Here is a 15986-nt window from a genome sequence, read left to right on the forward strand (position 1 = left end):
GCATGCTTTAGTATCTTTGTTTCAGTAATTAAGTTATAGGAGGCATGCATGAGTGAATAGAAAACTGAATCCTTCTATTTTATACTGCCTGCTATATTTCCTTTTAGGTAAAGGGTCAGACTTTTGCTGTTTTGCCCAGCTAATAAAATTTGTTTCTCCCTTAGGCAATGCATCCCCATTCATTCTTCCCATGGTTTTACTTCTATTTGGAGTATTTGGAAAAATGTAGGATTAAGTCCTCCCATTAAAACCTAACTTTATTTTTCTTGTTCAACTTTATGTATCACATTGCAGCAAGTGAAATTTGGCAGCCCTAGTATAAAATTAATTTAATTAGGAGAAAAAGGGCTTTATCTATTACACATGTGTGATTCACCCAGAAATTGTCCTGGCACTGCAGTATCATTTCTGGAAGGGAAGTTTTCAAATCAAAGCTAGAAAGGCAGCATCCCCTAGTCTGTGCACCATTATCTGCTCCACATACGTGCTTGTCTGACAAGTGCTGCTCGGAGGATCCTGTCCTCCTTTTACCCTTTGAAGAGAACTCTCCCATTAATCTATTTTTACTGATCATCATGAGAAGTGAGCAGTCTTTTCTGAAGCATTTAGCCGAGTAGCAGTACTAGCCCAAATGAACGGGATATGGATTGTTCATACAAAATAGTCTTGTAATTATTGTCTCTGGTAGTCAGCAGTGAATACAAGAGCTATTCTCATTTTGAACTAATTAACCATGAAAAGATGTCAGGCTCTTATTATCAATCTCAATCACTCAGCAGTAGCAATACTTGCAGATCAGGTCAGGATTTGCTTCCATTGTCTCCAAAGACAAAAGTACATTGTGGCATGGACCAGAAGAGGCATCTCTGTGGAACAGATTCCCAAATTCATCTTGCTTGGGTGCCATCACTGGCAGAACAGTAACAGCAGCAGCCACCCCCGGCTCTATGACAAGTTTCATATGCTGGCAAAGAACTGCAGCTTTCTGCGATATTTATGTAGATTTTCAAATAACCTCCAGCTCTTGAGAAGTTTGGAAGCTTGCTGTCTGAAGGAAAACTAGGATGCTGCTCCTTTGAAAGCAGCCAATCTGAATTCATAGCATCCCAGACTCAGGACCTGGAAAAACAAAACCAGGGTGCAGAAGTCTGGGAAAAGAAAACTGGGTCTCACAAACCATGGGCACCAAATAAACTAGTCATGGTTGGAATATCTTAGTTAACAGGTATGTATATAAAGCTGGAAAGAACCTTTTAACAGATACATAACTTCACTATCAACTGATTTTAAGATATTATCACACCTGTCTCTCCATATCCAAAAAAAAAGCAATGGACACTTTATCTTGTATCTCCTCATAACTTAAAATAAAGCACATGAGGTTTCCTTACTCTTCCTTGGGGCTTCCAAAGCCAAATGCTCTCTGAAAATTTTCAGAGAGTGAGAACTGTGTTACGGAAAAGGTCAGGTAGGTTGAACTTGATTTTCAGAGGTGTACTTTATGTTAGATGCATTTCATGGCTTGGGTCCCTTGGTACAAACAGCATAAAAGGAGCAAGTTATTTTATTAGGACTGCTAGGTGGCAAAGTGACCTACAAATCACTGCATTTCAAGTGCTAATTTGCTATGCAACCCCCACCATCTCTTGCATGATATTGGAATCTTGTACTCAGGGTAGAACAGAAACTGCAACCCACTCAAAGCAAACACTATAGATATTGTTTGACAGCTTTTATGGCAGAAACTTTATATGGAGACAAGATGCTTGATGGTGGTGCAAGTATTATGCTGTACATGCAGTACCCACGACCTTCATATCTTGCAAATACTTATGCATATACACAAGTGGAAGTAATTTCATTAAAAGCAGAGGCACTGTTCTGATGAAAAATGTTAAATCTATCCCTAAACACTTGCAAAATTTGCAAGACATAAATCCTGTCACGGTAAATGATCTGGAGTCTACCTCAGGCTTACCAGGGTTTCTGGGGGGTTTGTTTGTTTTTATTTCATTAATTGTTCTCAATCATCCCCGAGGTCCTGGAACTATAATCATGGCACTCAGAGACTTCTGAAGAAAGCACCATTCTTTAGATCCAACAGAGTTACAGGCATATAAACATCCTCCCAGAACAATCATGGTGCAATGCACAGCAAAGATTAACTGTCCCTCTGAGCTGGTAACCATACTGTAATAGTACGGCATTGTTTAATCAATGTATTTACGTTTTTCTTTTTTCTTTTTGGTAGGAGAGCAGCAAATGTTTTCTAAAATTTGGAACCTTGACGATAAGACTCCATGATCTTGTGAACCCTCAGTGACAAATCTCTTTGGCACAAGTTCCCTGGGTTTTCATCATCTTCCCAAACATGTCCTGAAGGCTGACAATGGCAGGTAAGCAAAAAGAGCCCATTTGCACTACTGTGAGAAATATTCAGTTACAGCTAGCAAAATAACCGATGTGAATAAAAGTATAGTTACAGAGGGAAAAGAGGCAGAAATAGTCTGTGGCACCACAAACATCTCAACATCCTCATTCTGATTCCTCACTGATAGACAAGTTCAGCCAGTAGAGAGAGAAGAAAATGTAATGAGCCTCAGCCACATGGAAAATACCTGCACCTACTTTGAAAACAGAATACAGAAAATAACCACACCACTGTAAATATATTTAAAATTTAACATATTAAAATACAAAAGGAATTGGACTAATGGTTAATCAGCAAAAATTTCCAAGTTAGTTGCATTTAGGATGTGATACTTTGAGATACCTACATTTCACAAGTCCTTAAAAATAAAAATGATTTTTTTATTTTTTTTTTTGTCTGATTAAGAGATATAATGCTCTAAACTTGTGAACGCAAACTGAGGAGTCCCCTAAGAGTCCCTGGAAAAATTCCTGAAACTGTGAAGTTTCACAAGCTGTGAAACTTTGGAACAGGCCTCCAGAATCTGATGACCTTCACGTTCTTCAGAAAAAGCAGCTGTGCTCTCTAGGAAAGAGCCCTCAGGCTCCAACTTCTACTATTAATCTGGAGGAAGTTTTAGTCAGCCCTAGAAAACCTCAGAGCTGTTTAATGAACATGCTGGCTAGCCCTACCCTAGCTAACAACACCACTAATGTGCATTATTGATAACCATCTCTTTCAGCTGCTGAAGATGCTGGAGTGCCCCAAGAAATAAATCCCAGCTCAGCAGCAGGGGCTTAGTACGTGGGAAGCTCTGATAGAAGCAGACCCCGCACTGTCCTGAGGCTGAAGGCTGCAGGCTGCCACATCAAGCTGAGTCAGCTCTCAGAGAACAGCCTCAACACACACAGTGACAAGTCAGGTAATTTGGGAAGTTCAGTGGTCAGGTAGTCTGAGAGCTGTAATACCAATCACCAGGAATGAACAAGGAAAGAAAAAAGCCCTATCAAGTACCCTCAGCTGAAACATCCCATGCCCGCGTTGGCACAGATCACCATCCAGCAAGTGATGCTCATCTGTGTTAGCAAAGAGGGTTTCTGCAAGGGTCAGGCTTTGGGGAGCCTGTGTGGCAGCATCCTCCTGCAGGCAGGCCCATTTAGTCACTTTGTACTAGAATGTTTCTCAGGAAATGAAGTCACCATACATAAGGAAGCCAAACATTAATGTTTATAAAGCTCAGGCAGATGGCTGCTATTAGGCACATATCACTACATTATTACTCACAATTTGATACTGAAGATGCAGGTGGCTTGATTTGAATCCCCCAAAACATGTTATTTCGCTAATGACCAACTTCTGCTAGCACGTACCTAGTATACACAGAACAGGTTAACCCCACTGCCAGCAGCGCCAGGACAGAAAAGCAGAGGACAGTCTGCTAAAGCACAGGAGAAAGCTGCCATGGATCATTACACACAAATTGTTTTTACTTAACTCTCAGGTTCATCAAGGTTTAATAAGAGGAACCAAAAAAAAAAAAAAATGCTGTAGCTCTCCACACTATGAAATACATTTTAAGAGACAGATGCTCTCCAAGACATCTCACTTGGGCAACAGCAACGACCAGTGTCTAAAATACTCAGCACCCTGAACAGTGATGCTGTTGTACCTGGGCAGCCCCACCAGCAGCAAGCATCCAGGGAGCATCCTGATCCCCTGCCACCACTGCGAGGCATGGAGCCAGCCCACAGTGGCACCACTGCAACCAGCCCCAGCTAAGAGTCCGCTACAGAAATTTACTTTTAACAAATAACATTGGGGAACACTAGAGACAGAAATAAACGTTGGTTGTGATCATCGGTGCACAGCATGTTCTACTCCAATAGATCTTTAAAAATAAGTGTCCAGTGAATGTTATGTCGGTGCTTACTGAAATTTGGAGCAGGACAGGTGGATTTTTGTTTGTTTTTTGTTTTCTAAACTAAAAAATTGGTTTTGAAGATGTTCCTCTCCCACAATAAAAAAAAAAAGAAAAAAAAAAAAAACAAACATTAAGCATCAAGTCAGCAACGTAATGAGACAAGACATCTTATTGTTATTGCAGTATCAAAGGAAACACTGAACTGCAAGATAATCTTATTCCAAAAGAACCAAGTTCTTATCTTGGAAATAGCTTTTCTGTGAGCTATATCCCACTACAGCAACTTTATGGCAAGATTATCTCACAAAGGCTAAAAAAAAAAAAAATTTTTGGTTTTAGACTTTAGGATTCTTTGGTTTTAGACTTTAGGATCCTATGGTTCTAAATGGTACATTATAGTGTTTATGCAAATGAAACCAAAAGGATTAGGGCATTTTCTAAAACTTGATGTTATAACTTTTCAAAAGACGTTTAGATGTAGAGCTTAGGGATATGGTTTAGTGGAGGGCTGTTAGCGTTAGGTTGGAGGTTGGACTCGATGACCTTGAGGTCTCTTCCAACCTAGAAAATTCTGTGATTCTGTGAACTTGAGTTGCATTATAATGCAAGTTTTCCCTAACATATCTACATGTTTGGCAACTGTACTTGCATATTTAGACCATTCTTATTGTGCAGTTTTTCATATAGGGCAATTGTCCAACATTTTAATCAAATAATGTAGCTGTTGCCATAGGTCACCCATTTACAGAGATCCAAAGACCTTCCTGCACAGCAGTCACAGAGATTTCCCTGTCCTTGCCTCCAGGGCAGGAGAGAGGTTATGTACTGCATGACTCACATGAGGTCATTTAAATTGAAACCAGTTCTCCTGAAAATACCAGGCAGATGCTGTATGATTACAGCATTTCAGCCTATCCTAGATTACATCTGAAAAAAGGGGTCCATTCAAAGGAGTCGATAGAAAGGGAAAAAAAAAGAAGTTTACAAGATGCACATGCTGGCAGCTTACTGCCAAGAAGGAAAGATTACTTCAGTCCTATCCTTCAACCATGTGATGAGAAGTTAGTTACAAAAATTCACAAGAAGAGTTGAAAATACAGTTACTGAATTCCTTACATAATTTCAGTCTCACAAACTTGGTAGGGAAATGTCATATTCTATTATCCTGAAGTACATGAAAAAATTAAATCAATGCCATATTTGCAGACAGGAAAATGCAGGAAAAAAAAATCCTGCAATTAAATTATTTTAATTCTGTAAAATACATTTTCCTATAGTAGCAATAAGCTTTTACTCACACAGAAAAATTAAATACTACTATGCTTTAAATAGACCAGACAGTTTTATTTATATCTAAAAGTGTCCAACTGATAAAGTGCTTTCCTCATTGTGCAATGAAGAACCATCAGAAATCTATATAATTCTATCTCAGAAAACATAGACTACAGAGACTATAAACAAACCCAAAAGCTAGATGACTGACTGCCCAACAAGATAGTCTTAACATGTCTTTAAGGAAGGAGTTTCAAATGTATCCATGTTATTTTATAAGATGACAAAAACTGTCTTCAGGTCCTATTGCTGTATGGGAAAGACAAACAATGCTTCATCCTATCAAATAGGTAGCATCTAAGGGAAAATATTAAAGTTTAGAAACAGGCAACTTACTACTTAGCTCTTTAGTGTTAAATATCAATCAACTGGAATGGATCATTTCAGTACCAGAAATCGTATATATTGGATCCAGAACATTGAAAAGGGGAAAAATGGGTGACAGAAAACATGCGACATTAAAAATCATGAAGAAAGAGGAATTGTTAGCAGAGCTATAGGTCAGCTAAACTGGTGAAAATTTCCTTCAATTTCAGGAGAATAAAGTTTGGGATAACAGCTTAAACAAGATGTTTATTTAAGAGGAAGTGATGAGCAGCATTTTGCAGCATCTAGGCTAAAGGTGCCAGCAGACCACAATTAAGAAGATTGTAGAGTCTATTCTTCTAGATATGAGTTATAAAAATGACAGGTTCCCAGAAAGAGTGATATTCACTCATTTCTACTATTTTGATATCTAATTACAGCATGATCCGGTAAGATCATATTATATATTTTAAATATTTTATCCAAAAGGAACAGTAATACTTTTTTTAACGCTTAGAAGAAATAATTTTCTGATGAATTTGCATTATTTTTACAGACCTTCAAATAACTGAAAAGTTTCTCATGCTCAGTCAAGGTGAGCTATGACATCTTAGTGCTGATTGTTATTATTAATGAGCTTTCAGCCTAGAGGGGGAAAAAAAGGACAATTCCATTTATTTGAAAGATAGAGTAGAGGTCTTTCAACACTTTAGTGCTTCTGGGCTCTATTGAAATATGAATTATATGTTAAGCAGACAAGAGCCTATATGAGGTTTTTTATTATTATTAGAAACGTATACATATCTGAAACTCCAAAAGGTCAGGAGAAAGTCTCCAGATTTCTTATTGTACCTGGACTGAGCTCCAGCTGGAATGATTTATGGGGCGATAATGTTTTTTATCCAAGAATATAGTTAGCCCCATGCTAAAGACAGGAGAATGGCTGATGGTGACTCTCACTTGCCCTCCCCCCAAGAATGTGTCACAGGAACAAAGTCCCCTTTGAATGCATGGAAACATAGATATCTGCTCTGTTTACCACAGCAGAAGTTTGAATGTCATAAATACTTTAAAAGAATGTAAGAGTCCAAAACCTCATCTTTCCTGATGATGTTCCTCCTATCTCACAAGACCTAAGAGCAATGCTTTCTGTGATACCTGGGTAAGAGATGGAGTTTCTCATCAATGTTCTTTTCCCTAAATTATTTAATAGGTAAGGGATAAAGTTAAAATTCATGTTTAAATGCAGATAAACCACCAGAAGTGATCATGTAGTACGCATGTATACAGAGTCATTAATATTTTCTGTTTTTTCTTCAAGGAAAGCATGCATTTGGTGCATGTAAGGACCACTCGAGGGCATGTGTTTAAAGTCTGTCCTGTATTTTTTGAAAGGCCAGTACCACTGTTTAACTCTTGCCCTTCCCAATCGATCTTTTGTGAAAAATATCAATGAGAAGAGAACAAACAGCCGATACAAAGCAGCTAGGAGACGATGTTACTTCTTGGTGTCACATTGAAGACAAAGCTAATGAAGACAGACTCTTTGTAAGTGGGAAAAAAAAAAAATTGATTTCTTGTGTAAAGTTTTAATGCAGTGAATGTAATCCATAGAAAAATTTAATCAATATAAACTTGATGATGTTTGGAAGTTTCTATTTATGTAATGACATTAAGTACTGCAGAATTTAAATCATATTCGCTTTGACTGGGGTGACAGTTTGAGATACAAGAAAAAAGTGTTTCAAGGTTATGTGAAATGTCTTTAAAATGTAATATCTTTAACACTTCAATACACATTCTCTAAACATAAGCATTGCCACAAGTACATCTATATTTCTGCATAAGTTTCTATCAGCAAATCCAGGTTTCAGATCATTTATCTAATAAGTGTGCAGAAATTTCAACCCTGAGAACCGAAGATCTCCAACTTACTCAAACTTTTGCAAGCGTATATTAGTCAAATTAAAGTGGTTGAAACTAAAAGCAAGTACCCAATTTTATTCTTTATTGAAAACAGTTGTGACAGGAGATACATTTTCTTTTATTGTCTGGCTAAGGAGAATGAAAGTAATATTCCTACACAAACACTCAAGTTTTGTTTTTTTCTTTCATACAAAATTTACCAGTAGAAATGATGAACAAAAGGCAGAGCCAGGAGCTTCAACAATTCTATCTTGAAGAAGATAAAGTAAGGGGCTATATAAAACTAACAGTTGAATAATTTCAACATCCTGCAGCAAGTCGTGGGATTTTCCTCTGAACAATGGTTTTGTGTTAAAATTTTCTAAGCTTATTTTATGCTACATAGAATAACAACACACATTTCTACATGGTAACTTTATTCAGGACATGAGCGTAGCCAGTTTATCATCTATGATAGGATTTTTAAAACAGTACAGAGAATTCAGTATTTGAGTTGAATCACCAGTCATCACCAGCTAACAATAGTGGTAAGCTCAATGGGGTAAAGCAATCCTCTGTAGGCATGTACAGCATGTACATCTCAGATGAGACCATGAGGAACAGTTCTTGTGGTCACTGTAGAAGGAACAGGACACTATTTTCCTGGCTTACTTCAGACATACGGCTGCATTAAAATGCGCTAAAAATGCCTGCAGTTAAATATCACCTAGCACCAGAGACTGGATGGATCCAGAAATTTAAGCCAGGAATCCATAACACTGTGAGAGGCTGAGCAAGTTGAAGATGCCCATGGACTGCTTTAAAGCATTTTCAAGTCTTGGAAGCTCCCCTAAATTTAAAACTATGCAATTATTGCTGTAGTCACAGCCCATACAGCTTTCCTTTCAGTTCTCCACAAATGGAAAACAGTTCAGATATCATTCATTAACTATAAGAACAAACACTGAAGAAGAAAAATGGACCAGACCAGAGGATTTAACAGAGGGCTGACTTATGGGCCACAGATAAGAACAGCTAGTGAGGAAAAGTTCTGCTTTACTAGGCAGCCTTTCTTTTAACCAAAGCATGGTGAGAAACTCTCAGGCCCTCTCAGCTCTTACTAGAGGTTTGTGTGTTTTAAAGGACTGTTATGAGTTAGTCACACTTTCTGCAGAAGAATTTTGTTTCTTTTTTTTTTTTCCTTTTTAAAACAAAGTATTTGGTGTATTCAGCTGTCCCTGAAAATACAGGTATTCACTGTTCCAGGAGAGCTCTGGTGAGTTTTTCAGGCTGAGATCTGTCTTCATAACACACTTACCTTGAGCATTCATTATCGTTAAAGATATTTACAGGATTCTAGAACTCTGACTTATTTCAGAAGTCATATTGTTTGGTTTCAAGGACTTCCTATAGATATTTCTGGAATGCTTCTGATAAAGGCTATTCCAAATAAAAACAGTTACAAATATTCTACCCAGATCCTGAAATTGAGATTTGGTCTTTTTCTTCCCCTCCATATTTTTAAAAACTCATAATCAGCTTCCTAAACCTCAAACTGTCCAGGAAAACTCAGGGCAACTAAAAACCTGCAAGATTAGAAAGATATATTTGACACCCTCCCTTTGCCTCCTGCAACTCCTAAACTAGTCGTTGCTGTCTTTCAGATCTTTGCAACAACAGAAACACAAGATCAGCAGCCACAGTCTCCTGAAAGAAAAAAAAAAAAAAAAAAAAAAAAAAAAAAAAAAAAAAGAAGAAGAAAACACAACACCCTGTTCAGCCCCAGATGCAATTACTCATTCCTGAGAAAGGAGCGAGACACCGATCCTACAACACAGCATGAGAGCACACAGTACAAGCTGTATCCTAATGCACATGCACAAGGGGGAGGCATTTACTAAATTTTAAGTGCTTGAATTAGGAACCTTAATAATACTCCTTTAACAGGGCTTTGGGTGCAACACACTAGGGGTTTGGTATGCCTCATGAACAGTGCCACCTCATCTCTAGTTGCTGCTTACCCCCAGAGCTCTGATGTTGAGGGTAGCTAAGTGGATTAAAACAGCAAAAATTTGCTGTTGCATGCAAGTGAGCCTTTATTTATGGGAGCATTCATGTACAACGACAGCTAAGCAAGCCTTCTTCATCCAGCCTCTGGTGTTGCTATGCATGGTGTTTCATAGGGCACAGATAACAAAGGCACCACCATCAGCTCTTGGCCTCAGCTTCTGCAAAAAAAAAAAATGAGGGGTATCAGAGCCTTCTGAGCAAACTCAGAATACTTTAAATCACATACTAGAAGAGAATTCATCATACCCCTTGATATTTAAGGGTTACTAACCAACTGATACTCTCACAATTTCCTCTGATACCTTTTGGAAAATTTGAAGTACATAGAAAAAAATAAAGCCAAGCACTTGTGATAAAGAGTTTACCTTTACTACCTAATAATAGAAGCTGGGGTCACAAGTGAGACCAAACCTCTGCTCTGATATTCATGGAAAGCAAGAAGCCATTGCTTATTAGCTATGTGTCATTGCAGACAGGACATGAGAGAACAGAGGAAAGAATGCATCCAAAATCACATCAAAGTCTGCAGCTGAGCTGCAAAAACACAGTATGGTACCCAAAGAAAGAAGCAATATACATACACACATAACGTTCACCTTTTCTCTAAAGCACCAACGCAACAGCATTCTTTCTTTGTCACAGCACTCAGTCCCTGAAGGGATAGTGGACAAAGCGCATGCATCCAACAACAGACATGCTCTGGGGTTCCTCACTCACAACCGGTACTGCAATAAACCAACAGTGACGTTATTACAAACTTTTCTGTTGTAGGTCTTGAGTTAAAGTTTGGAGAAGATTCAGTGTTCCCTGTAGGCTGAACTAAAAAAATAAAAAAACAGTAGCCCTAAAATTTATTACATCAGGATATTTGAAGATGACATGGATTCCACAGAGGTAAAAAGAAACTGGAGTGATTCAGAATTGGATTTTTTTTTTTTTTTATGTATATAAAGAACAAACTTCAGAAGATGAATTCATTTTGGAAGTTTTCCATTTTTGTTGTACTACTGCAATGATATAAAGCTTGACACTGAAGACACTAGTCTCTGACAGTGTCTTGTGTCGTTAATATTCTATTTTTGAGCATAAGATGGGTGAAGGGACATAAAAATTGCTGCAGTACAAGGATGATGTAGATCAGGTCATTAAAGATCATCAGGTATCCATTTCCATCTATGTAAGTGAAGCATTATTACAAACACTTCAAAGAACACATAAGATAATTTCCAATATTATTTGAGCCAAAGTGTTGGGCCTCACCCCATGGTCCTTCTCCCAAGGGTCTTGCAACAGAGGAAGAAAACATTGCACCACATTAATACGTATGTGAGTAATATCTTCCTCCAGGTGCAGTAATACCTAAACCAACATCAATAAACCCAAGGGAGATGCATGATCTTTTTTTGCAGTATGCCACATAACTATAAAAAAAAAATCTTAGCCAGAGAAGAGGTTGTAAAAGATGGACTACACAGAAATACAGTATTAAAGGCAGATAAAACAGAGTCTAAAAGGTGGGCACAAAACTATTGCAGAAGGTACCAGCAGGAAATTAGGGTAGCATTAAACCATCACCTGGTCTTTTAACCTGGCTAGCTTCTCCATTAAAAAATACTCACAATTTTTTAAATAGTGAAAGACTTTTTGGTGGGGGGGAATACTTGTTAGTAATATTTCTAAACATTTTATTAGAAACTATACAAATTTTTTTAAAATCTAAATCCCAATTGAAGTTATTTTGAATATATTGAATTCTTATGGTTTGTTCCCCCTCCTTTGAGGGTGGTTATTTTAATAGTAATAAGGAGTTATATGGAAAAAATATGCAGTAAAAACAATAGTACCGGCTGTAAATGTTTTAGAATTAAAAAAAAAAAAAAAACACTCTGCACACTCCATCCCTAGTTGTAGAGTTGTGGATAGTAACATTTATTCAGACCAGTGAGTTTGTATCCATATATCCATAGAGAAAATCTACTGTACCAGCTTTTCCTGTGTAGTTCCTAAGCCTGTGGAAGTTTTGGAGTGTTTTTGCATGTTAGCTACCTTAACAAATCTCCACAATGACTACAGACTGTGGTCCCTCAAAACTGCACATCTGAAGTTAGTGAAATCTTGTCCCCAGGCAGTGGCTGGCTGCAGGCTCTCCGTACTTTCAAGTAACCAGAAAGCAGAACAATGAGTGTAAGCTGGTTCCTGTCTCATGCATACTGATGACACATGTAAATGGCAGAAGCAAAATGAGTAATTTGAAGTAATTGAATTGTTAAATAGATGAGGAGAAATTACCTGTATTGAACTACAAAGTTTCCACCTTTATAAGTGATGCAGCTCACCTTACAGATCTCACAGAAAAACTTTTTTGTTTTTTATGTGTGCAGCTTCGGAGCGAAATACAATGCTAACTTCAGGAGAAATTCTCATTCCCAACCTGTTTGAAGCCCACATTGCCGCTATGGCATGTATTTTAAAAACAGTCATCAGGACAAGAGGAGTCTTAGCATCATAACAGGTTGCAGTTACTCCATGTGTGCATTCACTTCAAGCTGTGAAAATAACTAGGATTAAGTCTAACCCATTCTTCTGCACATGTCAGAAGAGAAGTGGAAAAAAAAAAAATCACAAAAATCACAACTGAAAATCTCACAGAAACAAGCAGTAAGGAACAGACAAGAGAATCAAACTCAAGGGTGCTCATAGTTATTTGACATGCAACAGAAATATTAAAAAAAAAAAAGAATTACTACAAGTTTTCCACATAGATAGTAAACAGATCAAGAGTAATAAATCTGTCTTCACATTTATTTTTTGCAATTCTTCACTCTTAGTGTCTAGATACAAAAGAATCAGAAATTCTGCAGACTTGTGGCTAATATAGTGACTTAAGTTAAAAAAAAAAAAAAAAATCCCCAAAAGGGAAGAGTAACCCAAAACCAGATTTTATATGCAATAAAACTTTCCCTTAAACATTTTTAAGAGTGCCAAGACTCTAAATTAAGGGATTATATACACTGAAAGAGACTGCACTCTCTTGCCTTTGGCACGGAGACATGAAAAGAGCATAGAACTAGTACTGGCTCATTCAGCCATTGGGCTAGCCAAAACAGGGTTGGGGGGGAACAAAAAAAAAAAAAAAAAAAAAAAAAAGCAAGAGAGCAGAAGGTTTCAAAGCCTTTTCTCTCCTACATCTGCTCAGTAATGTCTGCTAATGGCTGTGACCAGCTTGGCTGGGACTTGAGGTGCATACTTAAACTGCTGAAAGCATCATGCCAAGAAGAGCAGGTGCTGTAGACCCCTGAAAACTGTTTTCAAGGTGTCTAAATAAAACTTCCAAGCACCACTTTCAACAGCCTCTTTTAAACTTAGACATAATATCTGCATATTCATATCATAAACATGAACTACTGCAAACAGAAGACAAACTAATGACTTCTGAAGACATCAACCCTGGTGTGAAAATTGATTTTGCTAGTACTGCACATGCTCTCTTGTGACAGATTCACTGTTCTAACATTTATCAGAGAAATTGATGGCCCTTGGAGGCATGAATACACAGCAGAATATCACCATCAAACTATTAACAGTACTTGTGTCACTTTTCCTATGATATGCCAAAATATTTTCCATTCAAACACTTCTCTAATACAATGGTTGCTCTAATTGAAGAGGCATTTCTGCAGGTTGAGAAAAGAATCAAAATCACAGCTGAAAGATAATCAGCAGTCCTGTTCATAACTTTTTTCCTTCAGCTCCTTCCAAAATAATTATCATTTTATTTATTTGTATTATAACGCAGAGAATCTCTAATCAGACCCAACACAAGCATACAGACAGAACACAAAATGTTCATATTCAGGAAATTCCATAATCCAGCACAGGTAGTGAGAACAAGAGGATGTTGTTACTAGATACCAGATTGATACTAGAAAATGGCAACCCAATGGTGATTAACCAAGACAAGATCTGGAGGCAATTGCTGTGCTCTTCTATGCTTTGGGAACCATGCTCTTTGGTGACCTTGCAGTACCAATTACCAAGGACAACATGAAGCAGAAGTTAACTAGTTTTTCCACAAAGAGTACAATGAGCTAGGAAGAAAAGCAAAACTTTTTATTATTTTTTTTGAGATGACTTACCGCATTTGGTCTGCACTGGAAAATGTGTACTTAAAGATAATGCTGCTGTTCCTCCGAATTTGCTGCCCAATCTTACTGCCTTCTTATCTGAAACAGAATACCACCTTCATAAATGTGCCACTTTTCCCTTCCTTCTCTATCAAAACATTCTCTATTTGAAGCAGAGGAGCATAAAGCATAAAACTTCTACCCAACTTCACTAAATAGGAAAGGACAGAGAACAGCATTTGGAGATGTAAGATTTGGGTATTTGTGATAGATAAGTAAATTGCATTGTTCCAGAAACTGGTCTGAGACCTGAAGCAGCAAAGCTCTAATATTTATGATGTGTAGATGAAGCACTGGTTTTTTTTTTTGAGACAACTATTCCTTTTACATTTTTGCAAAGAAATGTCTTCTCAGTCTCCTGATCTACTCAGTTTGTGTTTGAAATGTTTCTTAAGGGATTTGAGTCTTTCTACAAAAGGGTGCAAGGAAGTAGACAAAGTATTTCTTTTCCCCCCAGGGTAATATCTGTTTAAATAATATTTTTTTTAAATCTTACATTTCTCATTTGTAAATAGATTTATGTAGAGAGAACAAAACTAGTCGGACTGTTCAGTGCTGGGGGTGGGGGAGAAGCTAGAAACCTGCTTACTTAATAAGGGGCAGCCTGTCAGTGTTGGTTAAAACTGTTCAGATTTGTAATGTTGTTTTTCACTACAATTTTTGATCTAGAACAAAATTTGGAAAATTTGGAAACGTTATGGTAGTAGAATCCCAAATAAAGCCTTTTACTTCTAAAAGCAAAGCACAGAAGTTATCCACAGCATTTGATGATAGAGTCAAAAATAATAAAATGCATTTCAAAACTTGCATGGTTTCAGCAGTTCAGTTTTATGCCCTAATTCCATATCAGTCTAAAGTTACCCTAATCATACTTTTCCAACCAAACATGCAAAACATCTGAGCCCTGGGAAGAGAGCTTATGAAATGGAGTACATGTTAAAAGTTATGATAACAAAAATTCAGTTCAACACTAACAAGTACTGAGAAACTATTAAGGGAAGCAATATTTACAGAACTTCTTTAGGACCTATGCTCTACTTGTGCTTACACCAAATTTGCCTCCTGTGAAATAATACAACATTTCTCATCAATATAAAAAGCCTTTTGTTTAATCAAGAGATTTAATCACTGCGGCAGTTCTGCAAGAAAATTCAGTTTGTTTCAATGACAATAAAAAGCATAATCCTGATCTTATCACAGTTATAGATTCCAAAGATGAAGGAAATTTATGGCTTCTGATGCAACTTCAGAGCTGATATCAAACAAATATAAATAAGCAAAATTGTTATCCCAGTTCCATGGAGCATCTTCAAAGCTAACACTTTTCTGAGTAGTTCATTCGACAAAACAGCAAAGCAGTAAGCTGTGCAGAACAAAATCTCCAGACACACATCTAAACATCCTCCTCTGAGCTCTGCTCCTCTCCCTGTCACACGATCAATTTGCCATTACAGCAAGAAACTCGTTTCTTAGACTATTATGTACTTTCACTATTCTCATGCATTAGCTACTGTTCCACAAGCTGTGTCAGGCATCCAGATACATCCCAAATCACAGCAACTAATTTATCTTTGACATCTTCCTACCTGGGGCCCAGATGAAAGTACCTCGACTGGTACAAAAGCTGTCCTGTAGATAACGAGGGGTGGTTCAAACATCAGTACTGAAATTCCATGCTCTAAAACAACAGAAGAAGTGCTCCTCTCTCTTGCAAGCCAGTAGTTGCTGATATAACATATCCTTGCAACCATATTAGAAATGGTACCTTGTAATTTTACAAAGTCCTCAAAGGCCTTTAAATTGCAGCAGCCTTGCTGCATAAGTTTCATGCACAAGTTTCAATAGTATTCAGGAGAAA

The sequence above is a fragment of the Aythya ferina genome (assembly GCF_964211825.1).
Source record: "Aythya ferina genome assembly, chromosome: 13".
In the NCBI taxonomy this organism is placed as follows: Eukaryota; Metazoa; Chordata; class Aves; order Anseriformes; family Anatidae; genus Aythya; species Aythya ferina.